The following is a 17,815-nucleotide window of genomic DNA, read 5'->3' on the forward strand; positions in this document are numbered from 1 at the left end:
GTGTGGAATCACAGCTGTACAGCAGAAAGAGAATTATCAGTATAGAGCATCAAGCACACACTGCCTCAGCCATACTGTCTGTTGAACTGCTCTTATATGACAAACGCTTCAGAGCCTTTCCTGTACGGACCTCGCGGTTCAGAAACAGTTTCATCCCAAGACCTCTAAATGTACTCAATCAGTCCATCAAGTGCTCCTTGTAGAACTGTCTGTACTTATAAGTACAATTACCTCACTGTAAACTTGCGATACAGTTATAATATTGTACAACCTGAGCCACTTTATAAAGTGCATATTTACATATGATGACGATATCATTTTTAAGATAAAATGCAGCAAAATATGTTTTATATGTATATTTAAATAGGGGCGGCATGGTGGTGCTGCTGCCTTGTAGTTAGGAGACCCGGGTTCGCTTCCTGGGTCCTCCTTGCGTGGAAATTGTATGTTCTCCCCATGTCTGCGTGGGTTTTCTCTGGGTACTCCGGTTTCCTTCCAAAGACATGCAGGTTAGGTGCATTGGCCATCCTAAATTGTGCTTGGTGTGTGTGTGTGTGTGCCCTGCGGTGGACTGGCGCCCTGCCCAGGGTTTGTTTCCTGCCTTGCACCCTGTGTTGGCTGGAATTGGCTCCAGCAGACCCCTGTGACCCTGTAGTTAGGATATAGCAGGTTGGATAATGGGTGGATATATTTAAATAATCTATATTGTTAATAATTAAACATGTGAGGACACGGTGTCACAGCGTTAGCAAGGATCTGGCGCCCCACTCACAGATTGTTCCTGCCTCGTGCTGTATTCATGCTGGGTCTGGTGCAACACTGGATGGATAGAATAATTAAACATGTACTACGAAGATATTTCAATGTTCCTTAAAAGTTTTGAAGAATCGGCGTTCTAAGCTTACAGATGACTTAACGTCATTACAGAGCTGATTGTGTTGCATTGGGTTTTTGGGAGAAAGAAAACTAAGGACAGGAATTGGAGGTTAGTATGTTTTCTAAGAGACAATAAACTATTTCATCGAAGGTCGCGCATGGCGCAGCAAGCATCTTGCATGAGGCAGGAACAATCACTGGACTGGGCGCCAGCTCGCACTATCACTGCGCCACCATGTTCCCTTGTTTAATAGCATGCTTTAACTCCCATTATCATGAAAAGTGATACCAAGTATACATCTCAGTATTTTAATTATTCAGAGAGCTATAATATCATGAATGTAATGGATTCTGTGTCCTGTCGGAGGAAGAGAAAGCCCGTTTAAGAAGCACATAGTGATTCACACACATAGAGCAAATAGAAGATCAAATATAAAATAAAGCATTTAATGTGCTACTTTAGTTACGATGGGATTTGAGAAACTAGCAAATTAACACTAGAATTACCAGTCTACAAAAAAACGCGTAGATCCGGCCCACCTTAAAACCATTCTCACTTCTCCGCCACCGTCTTTTGTCATCTAAATGTGCCGATTAAAAAGAGCAGCAAACAGCCGGCTATTTCATTCCCCACTGTTGCAGAACGTTCATTAGGTTTTCCCAGCTCATGCCTTGTTTGATTATCTGGGAGTGAAGTGGAGTTTTAGAGGAAATAATAGATCGTTGTTTGGAACACACGCATTTCATGTGTGTTCCGTTTCTACAGTAATCCGTGTAAACACATTTTTAAAACAGAAACTTTTTCATATTGCAGGCAAGCGGGCAGTGAGAGTGGAGATAAAGACGCTAGATAGATTGTATACAACAGGCAAAAACAGCGGCCACTTGATAACAGTATTAGCTATAATGAATGAAAGCATGAATTAATCAACAGAAATAACCGCGATCGACATTTTAAACTTAACGATTTACTTAAGAGAAAAGAAAAACGCCCCAGCACGCAGAAAGCAGACACTTGCAGGCAGGCAGAGTGGCGAAGGTTAAAAAGAAAAAAAAAATAACACTTCCTCCCCAGTGGGGAATCGAACTAAGGTCTCTGATACAAGAAACAAATCTTAGCGCTACGCCAAGGCAGCTATTGTAGCATTCTTGAACATTTTGTGATAGTGTTTATTTGGTTTTTGGAAATCAGGCTTTACATATTCTATAGTTTATGCCTACATTTTGTAACATTTATTATTAAAATATGAAAATGTTTCTGTTTTAACAATGTGTTTTTACAAAGATTACTGTAGAAATGGAACACACATGAAATGCATGTGTTCCAAATAACGATCTATTATTTCCACTCTAAAACTCCAGCAGTTCACTCCCAGATAATCAAACAAGGCATGAACTGGGAAAACTTAATGAACGTTCTGGGATGGTGAGGGATGGAATAGCCAGCTGCTGCTGCTCGTCTTAATTGGCACATTTAGAAAACAAAAGACGGTGGCAGAGAAGTGAGAACGGTTTTAAGGTGGGCCGGATCTATGAGTTTTTCGTAGACTCTGGTAATTCTAGTGTTAAACAATTTTAAGATGAAGTTTATGATGTTCTACTTTAATGACAAAATAAACTACGTGATTAAAGTGGAAATTTCAAGCTTTTTCCCACTGTGTGCCTATTTTTTTTCTTTTCTCTGTACCTAATAAGCTTTATATGACACTCAGACGGTTACAACTCGCCTTTTCTACTTTAATATCTGACAACTTCTTTTTATTCCTGGCACTTGTGTGACTTTGTTAACTTGAGCTTTCAAGTTTCTCCAACATGCTATGTCACTCGATCAACTTTCTTTTGTTATTTATACCACTGTTTAAACCAACAAATAGTAGGTTTTTCCTTGCCTCCACTTGGTATTCTACAGAAATCTTCTATTTCCCCCATGCTTTTGCCATTGCCTTTTTATAGAACACTGAGCTTAAGGGCTATTTATATTGATTTGCATATTCAAAGAGGTGTAATTCTGGGAGGAGTTGGGGCGGGACAGCAGAGCTGCCTATCAGTAAATTTTCACGCTGGACCGGGATTTATGGCTGAAGAACGTGGAAGTTGGCTTGCACAGATTTATGCATCTGGATTTTTTGTGTGTTAACATTTGCGCTTTGTCTGCATCATGTTTTAGTGTAATTCTACACACGCTTAGTGCTTATGGTCCCTGGTCTTTGTTTTCATATCCCATGCTTTATTACACTAATGAAATTAATGTTTACCTGGCCAGAAATGTATCAGTTCTGTGATCTGACTTCCTGCCCCTCTCTATACTGGCATAGCACCACGTCACTGCTCTCCCAATTATTCTGAATATTGTTAGGATACTTTGGTGAAAGAGTTCCATGCTTACCCTTGTTGAGTACACTTCCAGTCTCTCTTTCTCTGTTTTTTAAAATGTCTCTGGTTAGCTTCTGGGCGTTGGAGTCAGGAGAAAAGAAGGAAGGACAACTCTCAACTGGGGATTAGTATAGGGGTAAAAGAAAAGAAAAAAAAGAAAAGAAGAGAATTCTGATTGTGGAATGTGAAATGGGCATGTGAAAAGTGCATACTTTATTCAAATCTGGAACAGTTGGCTGTGTAGATGTGTCTTGAGCTTGGGACTCTGCAATATCACAAAGATGCAAAGATATCAGACATAAACGCTTTGGCCCTCAAGGGATGATCATAAAAATGTCTGTGGATCCTACAACTACATCAAGTTCAGTGGTTTAGTGGAGACAATGTCTCATTCATGAAAGGTTGTCCATATTTTTTGTTTCCAATCATTATAAATCCAATAAAACTTCCTGAAAATATTATCTTCTGTTATCTTTCTGTAAGATCTCAGAGCTCACTCTGACTTTCACCATTCACACCTGGCATTCAGCTGAGACACAACCAAGAAGACACCAACGGTCATCAGCATTTGATAACTCATCTTCCCTGATGTGAGGTCACACTTGTTCATGCTCAACTTGGTGTCTCTGAGGCATTTTAATGACTTCTACCTGTTAGCATCAACTTGAACACTTGAAAACTGTATTTGAATCCTCCACTAGCTGTTTGATTAGACTTTGCTCAAAGCCTTCACTCTCCTCACTTTCTATTAATTCATGAGAACTCCCATCAGATTCTAAAAAGTCATCTATTAAAGTGCACCATGTAATGCATATGTCTCTGCTGTTTGGCATTTGGAATGTGATTTGTAAAAAGAGTGTTAATGTTTGAGATGTGCCACCTGTTGGAATAACAAATGCAAAGAATTTTATTACTAAAAATGTTTGTGATGCGCCATATTTTTGAATGACATAGCAACTGGAAGGACACAAAGACAGACACACAGATGTTTAATCTTTCATTGAGGTGAATAGTCATAGTCAGCAACAAAAAATCTGAAAATTGCCATATGCAATCTTACATAATTTAGCAGTTCCATATAGAAAAGAGACAAGCTTGTGGACTTATTAATTCAATTTTAAATAATTGTATCTCAGAGTTGATAGATTTCAATGGGAAGTGTGTACATTTTAAAAAATGACCACCCCACTACCCTGAAGGTATTCTAACAAAGTTACATTCAGCAGGAGAACTTTCTAACAGTGGCCTTGACTCACCAAAGCCCAACCAGATCTGTGTTAAAATAAAATTCAATCCACAGCACAAAAAGTAATGTAAAATAAAAGTCTTGTTTGTAATGCATGTATTTGTAAATTATCAAACCACAGGCCATTTTCAAGAATTGCTTCAACAGGCAATATGACTCTCTTTCAGATTCTGCGTCAGTCAGCAGCTTCACTTCCAGCACCGATATCAAACAGACTAGCTTTTTCACATTCAGGATGCTCAAGATGCTGAGACTTACCATAAATGACATACAGTAAGTTGCATTATTCAAACATTGTGCCAAATATCAGGAGCTAACAAGGAGAAAGGATTCAAAACTTTGGTTTCAAGTTACAGCCACAATTACAAAGGTAAGATTAGGACGTATTAACATGTTTGTGGACCAGCCAAGCAAATTAGTCATTAGTCATTAGTCTACAGTTTGGCCGCTGTGAGTGGCAGCCTTTCCAGCAACTCCGTGTAAAACTTTATATTTCTACATTTTTCAATGTTTCTCTGATCACTTGTACCACTTTTTATGGGGACTCGTTTCCTGGACACTTTTACTACTTTTACTACTTGGACATCTCATCTAATCAGGTAGTCAACTTCAAGCGCTCAGAACAAATGCCCGCGCCAGTGTGGTTCCCTATTTACCTGACGAGGTAAAAAGCTGATCGGGCACAGCCGCGCTTAAGACAAAGCCAGCGGCTAGCAAGAAAGTGGTGTTTCAAACCTTGGTGCCTTCTGGATCCTGGGAAATGTGAACCCACTACCAAATAAGATCTACGAACTGGTTGCACTGGTGGAAAATGTCAGGACCTACAGAGAATGCAGTTTGTTGTGTTTTTATGAAACGTGGCTAACAACTAACATTCCAGATGCTAACATGGAGCTACCCGGGTTTAGCAAAGTTAGAGCAGACAGTACAAACAGTCGCAAGGTGGTTAGAATTAGAATTAGAATTAGAACAATCTAGAATGAACAGGCCATTCAGCCCAACAAAACTCTCCAGTCCTATCCACTTATTTCCTCAAGAAAACATCAAGTCGAGTTTTGAAAGTCCCTAACGTCTTACGTCTCACACTACTTGGTAGCTTATTCCAAGTGTCTATCGTCTTGTGTAAAGAAAAACTTCCTAATGTTTGTGAAATTTACCCTTAACAAGTTTCCAACTGTGTCCCCGTGTTCTTGATGAATTTATTTGAAAATACAAGTCTCGATCCACTGTACTAATTCCCTTCATAATATTAAACACTTCACTCAGGTCACCTCTTAATCTTCTTTTGCTTAAACTGTAAAGGCTCAGCTCTTTTAATCTTTCCTCATAATTCAACCCCTGTAGACCTGGGAATCAGCCTAGTCGCCTTCTCTGGGCCTTTTCTGTGCTGCTAATGTCCTTTTGTAGCCTGGAGACCAAACTGCACACAGTACTCAGATGAGGCCTCACCAGTGCATTATAAAAGGGTTGAGAGAACCTCCTGTGACTTGTACTGCACACATCAAGGCGCTTATATAACCTGACATTCTGTTAGCCTTCTTAATGGGTTCTGAACACTGTTGGGAAGTTGATAGCTTGCAGTCCACTATGACTCCTAAATCCTTCTCATAAGGTGTACTCTCGATTTTCCCACCACCCATTGTGTATTCAAACCTAATATTTTTACTTCCTATGTGTAATACTTTTCATTTACTGACATTAAATTTCATCTGCCACAAATCTGCCCAAGCCTGTCTGCTATCCAAGTCCTTCTGTAATGATATAACGGATTCCAAATTATCTCTAATCCACCTATCTTGGTATCATCTGCAAACTTAACCAGCTTGTTACTTATATTCCTATCTAAATCATTTATATATATTAAAATAGCAGCGGCCCTAGCACTGCCTCCTGCTGGTCACCACTCTTAACATCGAGCCAGTTCTGATGAGGTTCCTCACACCATCACCCTCTGCTTCCCCGTGTCTGAGCCAATTCTCGCCCATCTAAAACATCACCCTGAACTCCCACTTCTTTTAACTTGATGCCCAACCTATCATGTGGCACCTTATCAAATGCTTTTTAAAGTCCCGATAAATAATATCATAAGCTCCACTTTGATCGTAGCTTTTGTTGCCTCCTCATAGAATTCCAAATGTTAGTAAACACTGACCTCCTCTTCTGAACCCATGCTGACTGTTCAGAATAACTCCTGTCCTTGTCATGTGTTGCTCAATCTTATCCTTAATAATTCTTCCATTAATTTTTCCTGTGATGCTTGTTAAGTTTACTGGCCTATAGTTGCTTGGATCTGCCCTGTCACCCTTTTTATATAATGGGATGATATTTGCCATTTTCAGTCCTTTGGAATCTCTCAGTGCACAGTGACTTCCCAAAATATGTGTCAAGGGTTTATATTTGTACTCACTAGCTCCTTAAGAACACGAGGATAAATATTATCTGGGCCTGGGGATTTGTTTGATTTCATCTTATTTAATCTGAGCAGCACTTCTCCTCTTTAATTTCCAAACCTCAGTACCTCCTTAGTATGCGCTTACCTCTGGGAGGTTATCCACTTGCTCACTTGTAAACACCTCAGAAAAATGTACGTTTAGGGCATCTGCTATTTCATTGTCTGTATCTTTTTAAATTTCCCCTTTACTATTCCTGATGAACTTGACCTCTCCTAACTGTTCTTTTTAACCAAAAATACTGAAAGAATCCTTGGGTCTTCTTTGCCTTATCTGCTCTATTCCTCTCAACTGTCTTTTTAGCCTTTTGATATCCTTTTTTAATGGTTCCTCATTTTCTCTACGCTACGGTTCTTTTTGGGAGTCATTAGTCTTATATGCCTTATACAGCAGTTTTGATTTGCAACTTCTTTTTAAATCTTTATTAATCCATCGAGTTTTTTAGTTTCCTATTACTTCCAAATTAATACAGAAATGCAATACCTGGGAAAGGAAGGGTGTGCCCTCTATGTCAATACAAGATGGTGTAACTCTGGACATGTAAACATCAAAATCTCCACTTGCTGCAGGTACATCGAACTGTTGATTATAAGTCTACATCCCTATTATTTGCCCAAAGAGTTTAGACACATAATTGTTGAATTGTTACATCCCCTCATGGGCGGGAGATAGCGGGGACCCTCCATTCCGCTGGTGGGATGAAACCAAGTCCCTGGGCCTTTTTGCTAAAACTGGAGACTTTACCATGTGAGCTTGGACAAAACATTACCTGACTTTTCCCAGTATGGGTTGTAACACCCGAGAATAGGACTATTGAAATACTGTATGAACGAAACGAACAGCCCACCCGCTGCCTTGGGTTTGGGGAAAACGATCATCCCGGTTTTCCTTCAGCCTCGCCACAAACCAAAAGGGGAAGGAGCTACCTACAACCCCGCCATTCGGAAGTTTTCCCAGGAGAGAGGCTCTGAGAGACTGGAACCGATGGAATCCTGAGGGGTCCCTAGTGGAAATTTAGGAGGTTGAATCACCACACATCAACTTCTGAGGGCATTTAGTTTCCCGTAAGAAAATTACTTTTTGCTAACAACAAAACCCGGATTAAAAGGACATCAATGGCCTTTAACCAGAAAAAGGGGTTTTAAAAGGGGGTGATCAGATGAGTTCAAACCCGCTGAAGGAACCAGTCCCGCTCAGGGTGGCGAAAGGCAAAAGGAGAAAGCTGGGGCAGAAGTTGCAGAATAACAGCATGAAGGAAGTGTGGGATAGAATGAAGATCATCACTGGTGGCAGCTCGAGGAGAGACGTGGAGAGCAAACCAGATGAACAACTTCTTTAATAGGTTTGACCACCCTCCCCTCACCTCAGGGTACTCTGAGTACTGCACCCTCTACCCATCCTTCTGCTGATAATAGCATGGAGAGACACCCCACCCACAATTACAGCAGCGCAGGTGAGCAGAGAACTGAGAAGACTTGGCTCAGCAAAGCAGCAGGTCAGATGGAGTATCGCCCGACTGTTGAAAGCCTGTGCATTGGAGCTGAGGAGTCCTCTACAGCGCATCTTCAACCTGAGCCTGGAACAGGGGAGTCCGGGCTTGAAAACATCTTGCATCACCCCAGTCCCAAAGGTATCATGTCCTAGTGAGCTGAATGACTTCCGGCCTGTTGCTCTGATGTCACATCTGATGAAGATCATGGGCGCTGCTGCTTCACCACCTGAGGCCACAGGTCCATGCCTGACCTCTACAGTTTGCATACCAGGAGAAGGTGGCAGCAGAGGATACCATCATCTGCATGCTACACGATCCTCTCCACTTGGACAGAGGCGAGTGGTGCTGTAAGAATTATGTTTCTGCACTTCTCTAGTGCCTTCAACACCATCCAACCGCTGCTCCTTAGGGACAAGCTGACAGAGATTGGAGTAAATTCATACCTGGTAGCATGGATCGTGGACTATCTTACAGACAGACCTCAGTATGTGCATATCGGGAACTGCAGGTCTGACATTGTGGTCAGTAACACAGGAGCGCCGCAGGGGACTGTACTTTCTCTGGTCCTGTTCAGCCAACATACATCGGACTTCCATCAGGTGCCACTCAAACCACTTACAACTGAACACTAGCAAAACCAAGGAGCTGGTTGTGAATTTTAGGAGGCCCAGGCCCCTCATGAACCCAGAGATCATCAGAGGTGACTGTGCAGAGGGTACAGATCTATAAATACCTGGGAGTGCAGCTGGATGATAAATTGGACTGACTGCCAATACTGATGCTCGTGCAAGAGGACAGAGATGACTATACTTCCTTAGAAGGCTGGCGTCCTTCAACATCTGCAATAAGATGCTGCAGATGATGTATGAGATGGTTGTGGCGAGTGCCCTCTTCTACGCAGTGGTGAGCTGGGGAGGCAGCATAAAGATGAGGGACACCTCACGCCTGGACAAACTGGTGAGGAAGGCAGACTCTATTGTAGGCACGGAGCTGCACAGTTTGACATCCGTGGCAGAGCTGGGCGCTGAGGCAGACTCCTGTCAATCATGGAGAATCCACTGCATCCACTGAACAGGATCATCTCCAGACAGAGGGGCAGCTTCATGCGACAGAATACTGTCACTGTCCTGCTCCACTGACAGACTAAGGAGACCCCACATTATGCGACTCTTCAATTCTAACCGGGGGGGTAAACGTTAACATTATACAAAGTTATTGTCTGTTGTACCTGCATTTTTATCACTATTTAAATTAATATTGTTTTTTATCAGTATGCTTCTGCGGGAGTATGTGAATTTCCCCTTAGGATTTAAGTATCATCTATCTATCTATCTATCTATCTATCTATACTATCTATCTATCTATCTATCTATCTATCTATCTATCTATCTATCTATCTATCTATCTATCTATCTATCTAAAGAACAATTCAACAGGTAGATGACATGTAGATGACTGATGATATCTTTCAACCCCTGTTCCTCTGCTCTTTTCCATTTGTGTCTGTTTGGTTTGTGGAGTGAGAGGCGTGAGTGTCGCTCACTCTTTGAACTGCCTTTCAGCACTGATGGACTTTGACTTGCATTCATGACAGTTTAACACTAGAATTACCAGAGCATACAAGAAAACTGGTAAATCTGGCCCACCTTGAATCCATTCGCACCTCTCCATCCGTCTTTTGTCCTAAATGTACCGATAAGACAGTAAGCAGCTCTATTCCATCCCCACTCATCACAGGCGTTCACTGTTCTCCTGCTCATGCATTGTTTGATTATCTGGGAGTGAACTGCTGGGGTTTCAGAGTGGAAATAATAGATCATTATTTGGAACACATTCATTTCATGTGTGTTCCGTTTCTACAATATATGTGGAAACACATTGTTAAAACAGAAACTTTTTCATATTCTAGTAATGCATGTTACAAAATGTAAGCATAAACCATAGAATGTGTGAAGTCTGAAGTCCAATTTACTACTAAAATATGAAAAAGTTTCTGTTTTAACAATGTGTTTACACAGATTATGTAGAAACGAACACATGAAATCATGTGTTCAAATAACATCTATTATTTCCACTCTAAAACTCCAGCACTACCTCCCATATAATCAGGCATGAGCTGGGAGAACTGTCACGTTCTCAATTTGTCGGATGGAATAGCAGGCTCTGCTGCTGTCTTAATCGACATTTGGGAAAAAACGCTGATGAGAGTCAATGGATTTAAGGTGGGATTACAAGTTTTCTGAAGCTCTGGAATTCTAGTGTTAATTCGAGCTGAATGGCTTGATGGCAGCTGCTGTCTTTCTCTTTTTCCTGCTGTTCTTGATACTCCCATTTGTGAACTGATCAACACATAGTTCTGCTCTTTTTCAAGTAGACATGAGGTGGTTGCCACCTTTCTTGCTTTGTCTCACCCACTTCTGCTGTTGTTACAAATTAGGACACCTGCTAAAGCCTTTTGTTGTATTTTTTTCCATTGCTCTGTTGTGCATCTTTGGAAGGTTTATGAAAGGATAAAAAGTGAGAGGAGGTGAGAAAAGCTGCCAATAGAGAAGATGAAGGGGAAGATCAAAAAAACCAAAACACTGACTTTTATCACTCATTGTATACTGTAAATAAGTCTTTATAGCTAGAACTGAAAAATAACACAACACAAGCTACAGTTCTAACAGAAAAAAGAAAATGCCATCTTCATAAGTTTAAAACACCTGCGGAAAACTTCTTAGTAAGGCTTAAGAAAGAGGTTGAGGGGACTTGTCAATGTTTTAAAGTTACTCACCTTTTGCCTCTTCAGTAACCTCTGCTCTGCCTTCTGACTTTTCCTCTTCCTCCACCTTGGTCTCTTCTTCATCGTTCTTCTCTTCTTTATTTATATGCTTCCCTTTGGCCATATTCGTAGCTATGGACTGGGTTATCATTATGCAGATGATACTCAACTCTACTTCAATGTTAAAAGTTCAACTTCATCAGAGCTTTCTCAGCTCACAACTTGCCTCAGTGAAATTAAAATCTGGATAAAATTAAATTGCAACAAAACTGAAATCCTGCAAATTGGGACTAAAATGCAACTTAATAAAATGAGCTCCTTCCCAGTCAATCTTGGTGGTGATCTCATCAGACCTGCCTCTACTGCAAAGATTCTTGGTGTCATTTCTAATTCCTCCCTTTCTTATTCCGCCCAAATAAATCATATTAAGAAACTTTCTTACTTTCACCTCCATAACATACCCCGTGTTCGCTCCTTCCTCTCCTTTTCTAATGCTGAGAAACTTGGCCCTGCTTTTATCACATCCCGCATAGATTATTGTAACTCGGCTGCGGTGCCCCTTCTAATCTTATATCACAGCTCCAGCTTATTCAAAACTCAGCTGCAAGAGTCCTTACTCAAACCAGCAGCAGCGAGCACATCACACCCATCCTGCTCCATCTTCACTGGCTCCCTTTGTCTTACAGAATCAAATATAAAATCCTACTAATAACCTACAAAGCCTTAAATAACCTCAAGCCAAACTACATCAGTGACCTTCTCCATCACTATGTGCCTGTCTGCCCACTAAGGTCCTCTGATTCTGGTAATCTTGTTGTGCCCCACACTAATCTACACTCCATGGGTGACAGCAGGGCCTTCAGCTGTATAGCGAGTGCCCAGACTCTGGAATGACCTACCGAAAATAATCAGGTCAGCTGACTCCATGAATTCTTTTAAAAAACAAATTAAAACTCATCTGTTCAGGAAGGCTTTTAACTCTACTTGACTTTATTACCCTTCTCTCAGTTTACCTCCATGTCAAGATGTTCATGTAACCTGTGTGTGTGCTAGACCATCAATTCTGTTGTATGGTAGACTTTCTCTGAATTTACTGTCTTAATCTTCTTTATTATTTATTTGCTTTGTACAATGCTATATACTGTATACCTTGCCGTTCTTTCTTATATTCTGTAAAGTGCCTTGAGTATGGGAAAGGCGCTATATAAATAAAATGTATTATTATTATTATTATTATTATTATTATTATTATTATTATTATTATTATTATTATTTCTCTTCACCTGTCTCTGCAGTCTTCTTCAACAGGATAGCGACCAAATTTAATTTTCATTTTGCCATTTGCTTCAATGTGTCTCTGAATACATGAATTGAGAATGTTAAACCTTCTATATGTTTGGTATATTACACTACAATGCATATTTTTAGCTCCATTCTGATTTAACATCTTTGTTTTTTTTCTTTTAAATGAGAATGAAATCTTTATAGCTCTAGCTAAAGATGTTCCTAATAGGTCAAGATACTAAATCATGAAAAGCAGGGATGTTAATGGCCTTAAAAACCAAGCTAGATATTTTACTTTCTAACAACCTCATGGGGACCAAAACCTAATGAAAGTAAAGAAGAGATCTGCAAAAGCAATTCTGACCTACCAAAACTGACCCACCACAGACCTCCAATGTGCATGGAACTCATCAGGTCAACATTGGACTTGAAGTGCAACATGAAAGTGTGGAAGGAGTAAACAAATGGCACACTCATCTACGCCCCTAACTAACACACTTTACAGTTGCATGTATAGCTTCATTAATGCCAAGTTGTCCAAAACAATAATAATAATCTCTCTTTTTGAAAAATATTTTTTAAAGTCCCACAAGATGAGAATATTTCCATGAGATTTTTTCAAGTCATGCTCTCATCTCAACCATTTTCAAACCACGTTACTCTCAGTCTTGTGAATGCTTTTTGTCGGAAACACTTCCTGCTCTCTCAGCTCTTATAAATTTTAACATTTTCCTCACTTTAAGTTCCCAATTAAAGAGATGTCCAAATCTTATTGAAGAATTTCATCCCGAAGGGTTATCAACAGAAACAATGAGTACACGGGCAATCCTAGCACAGAAAAATTATAAAGTCAAACGGTAACACGGCAAAATGGTTAAATGCGTATCGATAGACTCTGCTGAAATAGTTGGTGGTGATGGTGCAGAAGATGAAAACTACAACTTACAATATCACGAAGAATATCTACAACTGTTAACACTGTCTGGTCTTCCTCCACATGAATTACTGTAGAAAGAAGGATGTATCCAAGAAAGGTAATGTAATATGTACATCTTCCACAGATAACATCAGACACCAAAGGAGATCTTGATATGCCATTTGTATTAAAACATTAACAGTTCCCAGAATAGCTTTTGCAAAGCATTAACAAATCTCAGGGCCAAAACTTTCGAAAAGTCTTTGATTTAATAGAGAAAGAAACAAAATTTCAATCATGGGCAGTTATCGTTACATTGATGCAAATGTCACAATTCACATGAAAATTAAAATCTGTTTAAATTGTACATCCACATCCACATATGCGAGCAGCAGAACCGCAAAGAGGCACAGCGCTGGCCTGGTGGTTGGCGAGCGTAGCTCAAACTGTTGTGTCGTCGGGGATCATCTGGCATCCCAACCAGGTCACATACTGACCATACTCTTGTCAGGAATGGAGGCCAGATGTATGCAGAGATTGGAGGAGTTGGCCTTATCAAAACCATGTTTCAATACACTGGAGGGCAGCATTCTTGTCTTGTTTCCTCCGCCTTTTAACCCACAGGCATGATGGGAAATGTAGTCCTGTGCTACAGTCCGGTAGTACACTATACCTTTCACCGGGAACTGCAGGTAGGAATTATAACTGCCTTCTAGAGACTTCTGCCTCACCCAGAAGTACTTCCATTGAGTTATCCCCTGGTTCCGGAAGTCCTCCCTGGTACGAGATAAAAGGAACTCACAGAAACCTTTCTGACTTTGTTTTTTGGTTAACATTTTGGGTTTTAGAGTGTCATTTGTCAGAGGTTTTTGACCTCTGCCTATTTTTGACTTTGTTTATAACTTTGACTGAATTTCTGAGAGGCTCATCATTACTGGTAATGGAATGAATGTATCTCCACCTTTTCTGGTCCTACTTCTGTATACTGACATCCCTTAACATTTTGCCATGTCTTTGGACTGTCTTGACCAAGAGAAATATCTAGCAAGCCTATCAGATGTCTTACCCTGTCCTAGATGACCTGACCATGGTGTACTGTGGCTTAGTCTTAGCACTTCTTCCCCTTGCTTTGAAAGCAACCATTAGTTGGCTTGTCTCCATTGTCAGAAGGTTATTCTGAAAGTCAAACAGGCTCTGAGGTCAGTGGTCAGTATCTCCAAGTGATGTGAGTTCGTAATTAATAAAACTAATTTTATAGTAGTTTTTGGGAAGGTCAGTGATACATAGATGCAGCTAGTGTGCTACATGAAACAAGATAGGGTGATACCTTAGAGTTTGTGCTGGCAAGTTCTATGAGGAAATTTGTAAATAGTATTTTTTAGACTTATGGAAGAAGATCTTCTTGCGGTGTATTAAGGAGAAACCTTTTACTTGTTTTTGCATTGTTTTAATCCTGCAGATTTCAGAGTATATATGTTGTAAATAGTCACAACTGAGTATTTATTGAATTTTCATTTTTTTATCTGAGTGGGTGTGGACACTAACTTTGTGTGGGTTTTCTATAACACCCAGTTTTTAATGTGTTTATGGTTTTGCAATGAAGCAAAGATTTTCATTACAAAGTACATTATATATTTGTATTTACAAGAGTTTATGTTGCCTTTATCACGCATACCTCTGGTTACAAATCATTTATGAACTACTAGGAGCCCCATTATCAAGATTGTGCCGCAGATTCAAGGGTACGGGGTTCCACAGGCTTATAATACAAGAGGTAATGTTAAATCAAGCTGAAATAGCGCAAACCGGCACACAAATCAAAATCACTATTCCAAATGTTGATGAGCCCACATATGTGAATCACAAGTGATATCACTGTATGAACACACAGGTGGTCACAGGGGCAAACTGTATTATAGTAGCCAGCAGACGACGCTGAAGACAAGCGATGCTGGGTGGGTGATTGACTGTGAAATGTCACACAGGTACACTGAAATGTGAACCTCTTAACATTCCTGTTACACTTTATAAGACCAGAAAGGTTTAAAGAGACAGGCGAAGACTCCTGGAGCATTTGATAAACAGAACCACACAGAAGAAAATGGGGGGATCATGGAGAGAGGCACGGCACACAACTCTGGAAGATGATCAGTGACACTGGAAGAGTGAACGTGACTTTAGAAACAGCGTAACATACAGCAGTAGGTTGCGTTCAGTAACTGATAGTTTATGAGACGTTTGTCATGGCCACAACAGCAGGAAGGTGATTCTTCTGAAAGTATGGCTGTGGATCATTGAATGTTTAATATATGTGTCTGTTATCGAGCTTTACTCCTAATCTGTACACACGCGTGTGTGTCTATATCAAGCAGGTGAGGGGACGCTGGTGCGTGCATGTTGCTGCCGCTTCTCCCTGTTAACAACATGTTTTTCAAAATTTGCCTTAATTCTACACTTTCTTATGCTTGTTTTATTTCTTTTATTGTATGTATAGTTCATGGATGCAGCTGACTTGAATTGCATGGATTTGGCTTCATATTTACAGATTTTATGGACTCTACTTTGACTGGGAACAGCTGAGTCTGTGGATCACTGGACGAGACCTACGAACATTTCTTCCTTTGGACCTCGGGACGATCTGTCTCCGTGATTATATTCGCTATGCTGATCTACTCCCGTTTCATCTTACAGTACTCTGCGACTGGGAACTGATCTGATGTTGCACACTAACCTGTCTTACAGCTCCGGGGTGATCACGCCTGAAATTACCAAGCGTTACTGTTTGTGGCTGTGTGTTGGAACCTCTAAATCCTGCTACCTCCTCCTGCTGTGCTTTCTGATGCTTTGCTATCACCGCTCATCTGTGCCACCGCAACCCACCTGTCCTACCTGATCCGCTGTGCTGTGATGCTTCTCCAATGCTATCAAATAAGTATTGCCCAGTATCATGCTGAAATACTCTCATGACAAACTCCTTATTAAACAGTTTGTCCAGAACAAATGGTCTGTCTGGAACATCCTAAAAGACGCCGGTATTTAGCAGCGCCCGAAATACGTATATCACAGGTCAGGTCGCCACAACCGCTGGGCTGCAAATGAAAATATCACTGGCAGCATTTGCTCAGGAATAAGCCGTCCTTCTTGTGGCCCTGAAAATAGAAGTGTCAGTGATATATATATATATATATACACAGTACACACACTAAAATGAAAGCCTTCCATAATTCAGCCTTCAATGTGTAGAGAAACTTGTTTAATCAGTTATATCACACAGAAGACCCAGCACCTGTGTTCCTAAAACAAAATCTAGCTGCTCGTTAGCTCATCTCCTTCAAGATACACAACGTTCTTGATTCACAGAAGTTCAAAACAAAGCAAGTAAAAGAGGAGGCAAACTGTTATTTTATGCTAAAATTAATTGTGGCATTTCTTAATTAACACCTTCATGGTCTAAGACTAACTGTAACCCTTACTTATTTAAAGTGCACCAGGATATAATGCTTATTTTCATATATGCTCACAATTCTCTTTGAATATATGCAAATCATCAACTTTAAGAACTGACTTTGAGGTGTGGGAATTCCTATCCATAGAACAGTCTCATTTGTAGCATCAGATGCTGTATCTGATCCTGAAGGGAGATATGTGATTGTCATAGGTAATTTATTTTTTAATAAATATTTATGCACCCAATGTCAATAATAGGGAATTCATGCAAAATGTGTTTGCATCCATTCCTAATGTGAACACTAACAAAATTATAATGGCTAGAGACTTTAATTGTGTTTTAAATCCAGACCTGGATAGGTTTCTGCCACAGGGGCAATGACATCTACAGTAACATAGAAAAAACAATTATACAGTTTGTAACTGCCCATAACTTATCAGAACCCTGGAGATTTCTAATCTCAAACTCAATAACATATTCCTTTCTACTCAGCAGTGCATCATTGCTACTCAAGAATTGATTATTTCTTTATAGGTAACAACTTCTTGCCTACGATTAAATCTTGTAAGTACAATGGTATTGTTATTTCTGACCATGCTCCCTTGATTTTGGAGTTAAAATCAATATGCCCCACATACTCATCTCACAGATGGCATCTTATTCCACTTTTATTAGCAGACGAGAACTGAAAAGAATTTATATACAAGCAAATCAATTTTTTTTAGAGACAAATACATCCTCAGAGGTCTCCGCAGGAACACTCTGGGAAACCCTGAAGGCCTTCTTAAGAGGACAGATTATCTCATATCTTCCTAATAGAAATAAGTTGGAAACCAAGAATGTATCAGAGCTAACCAGCAAAATTACTAGAATAGATCAAGAACATGTCAAATGTCCAGGTGAAGCACTTCATAGAAAAAGGCAGACTCTGCATTCAGAACTCAACCTCTTAAAAACTAAAGAAAC

The sequence above is a fragment of the Polypterus senegalus genome, chromosome 2, assembly GCF_016835505.1.
Source record: "Polypterus senegalus isolate Bchr_013 chromosome 2, ASM1683550v1, whole genome shotgun sequence".
NCBI lineage: Eukaryota > Metazoa > Chordata > Cladistia > Polypteriformes > Polypteridae > Polypterus > Polypterus senegalus.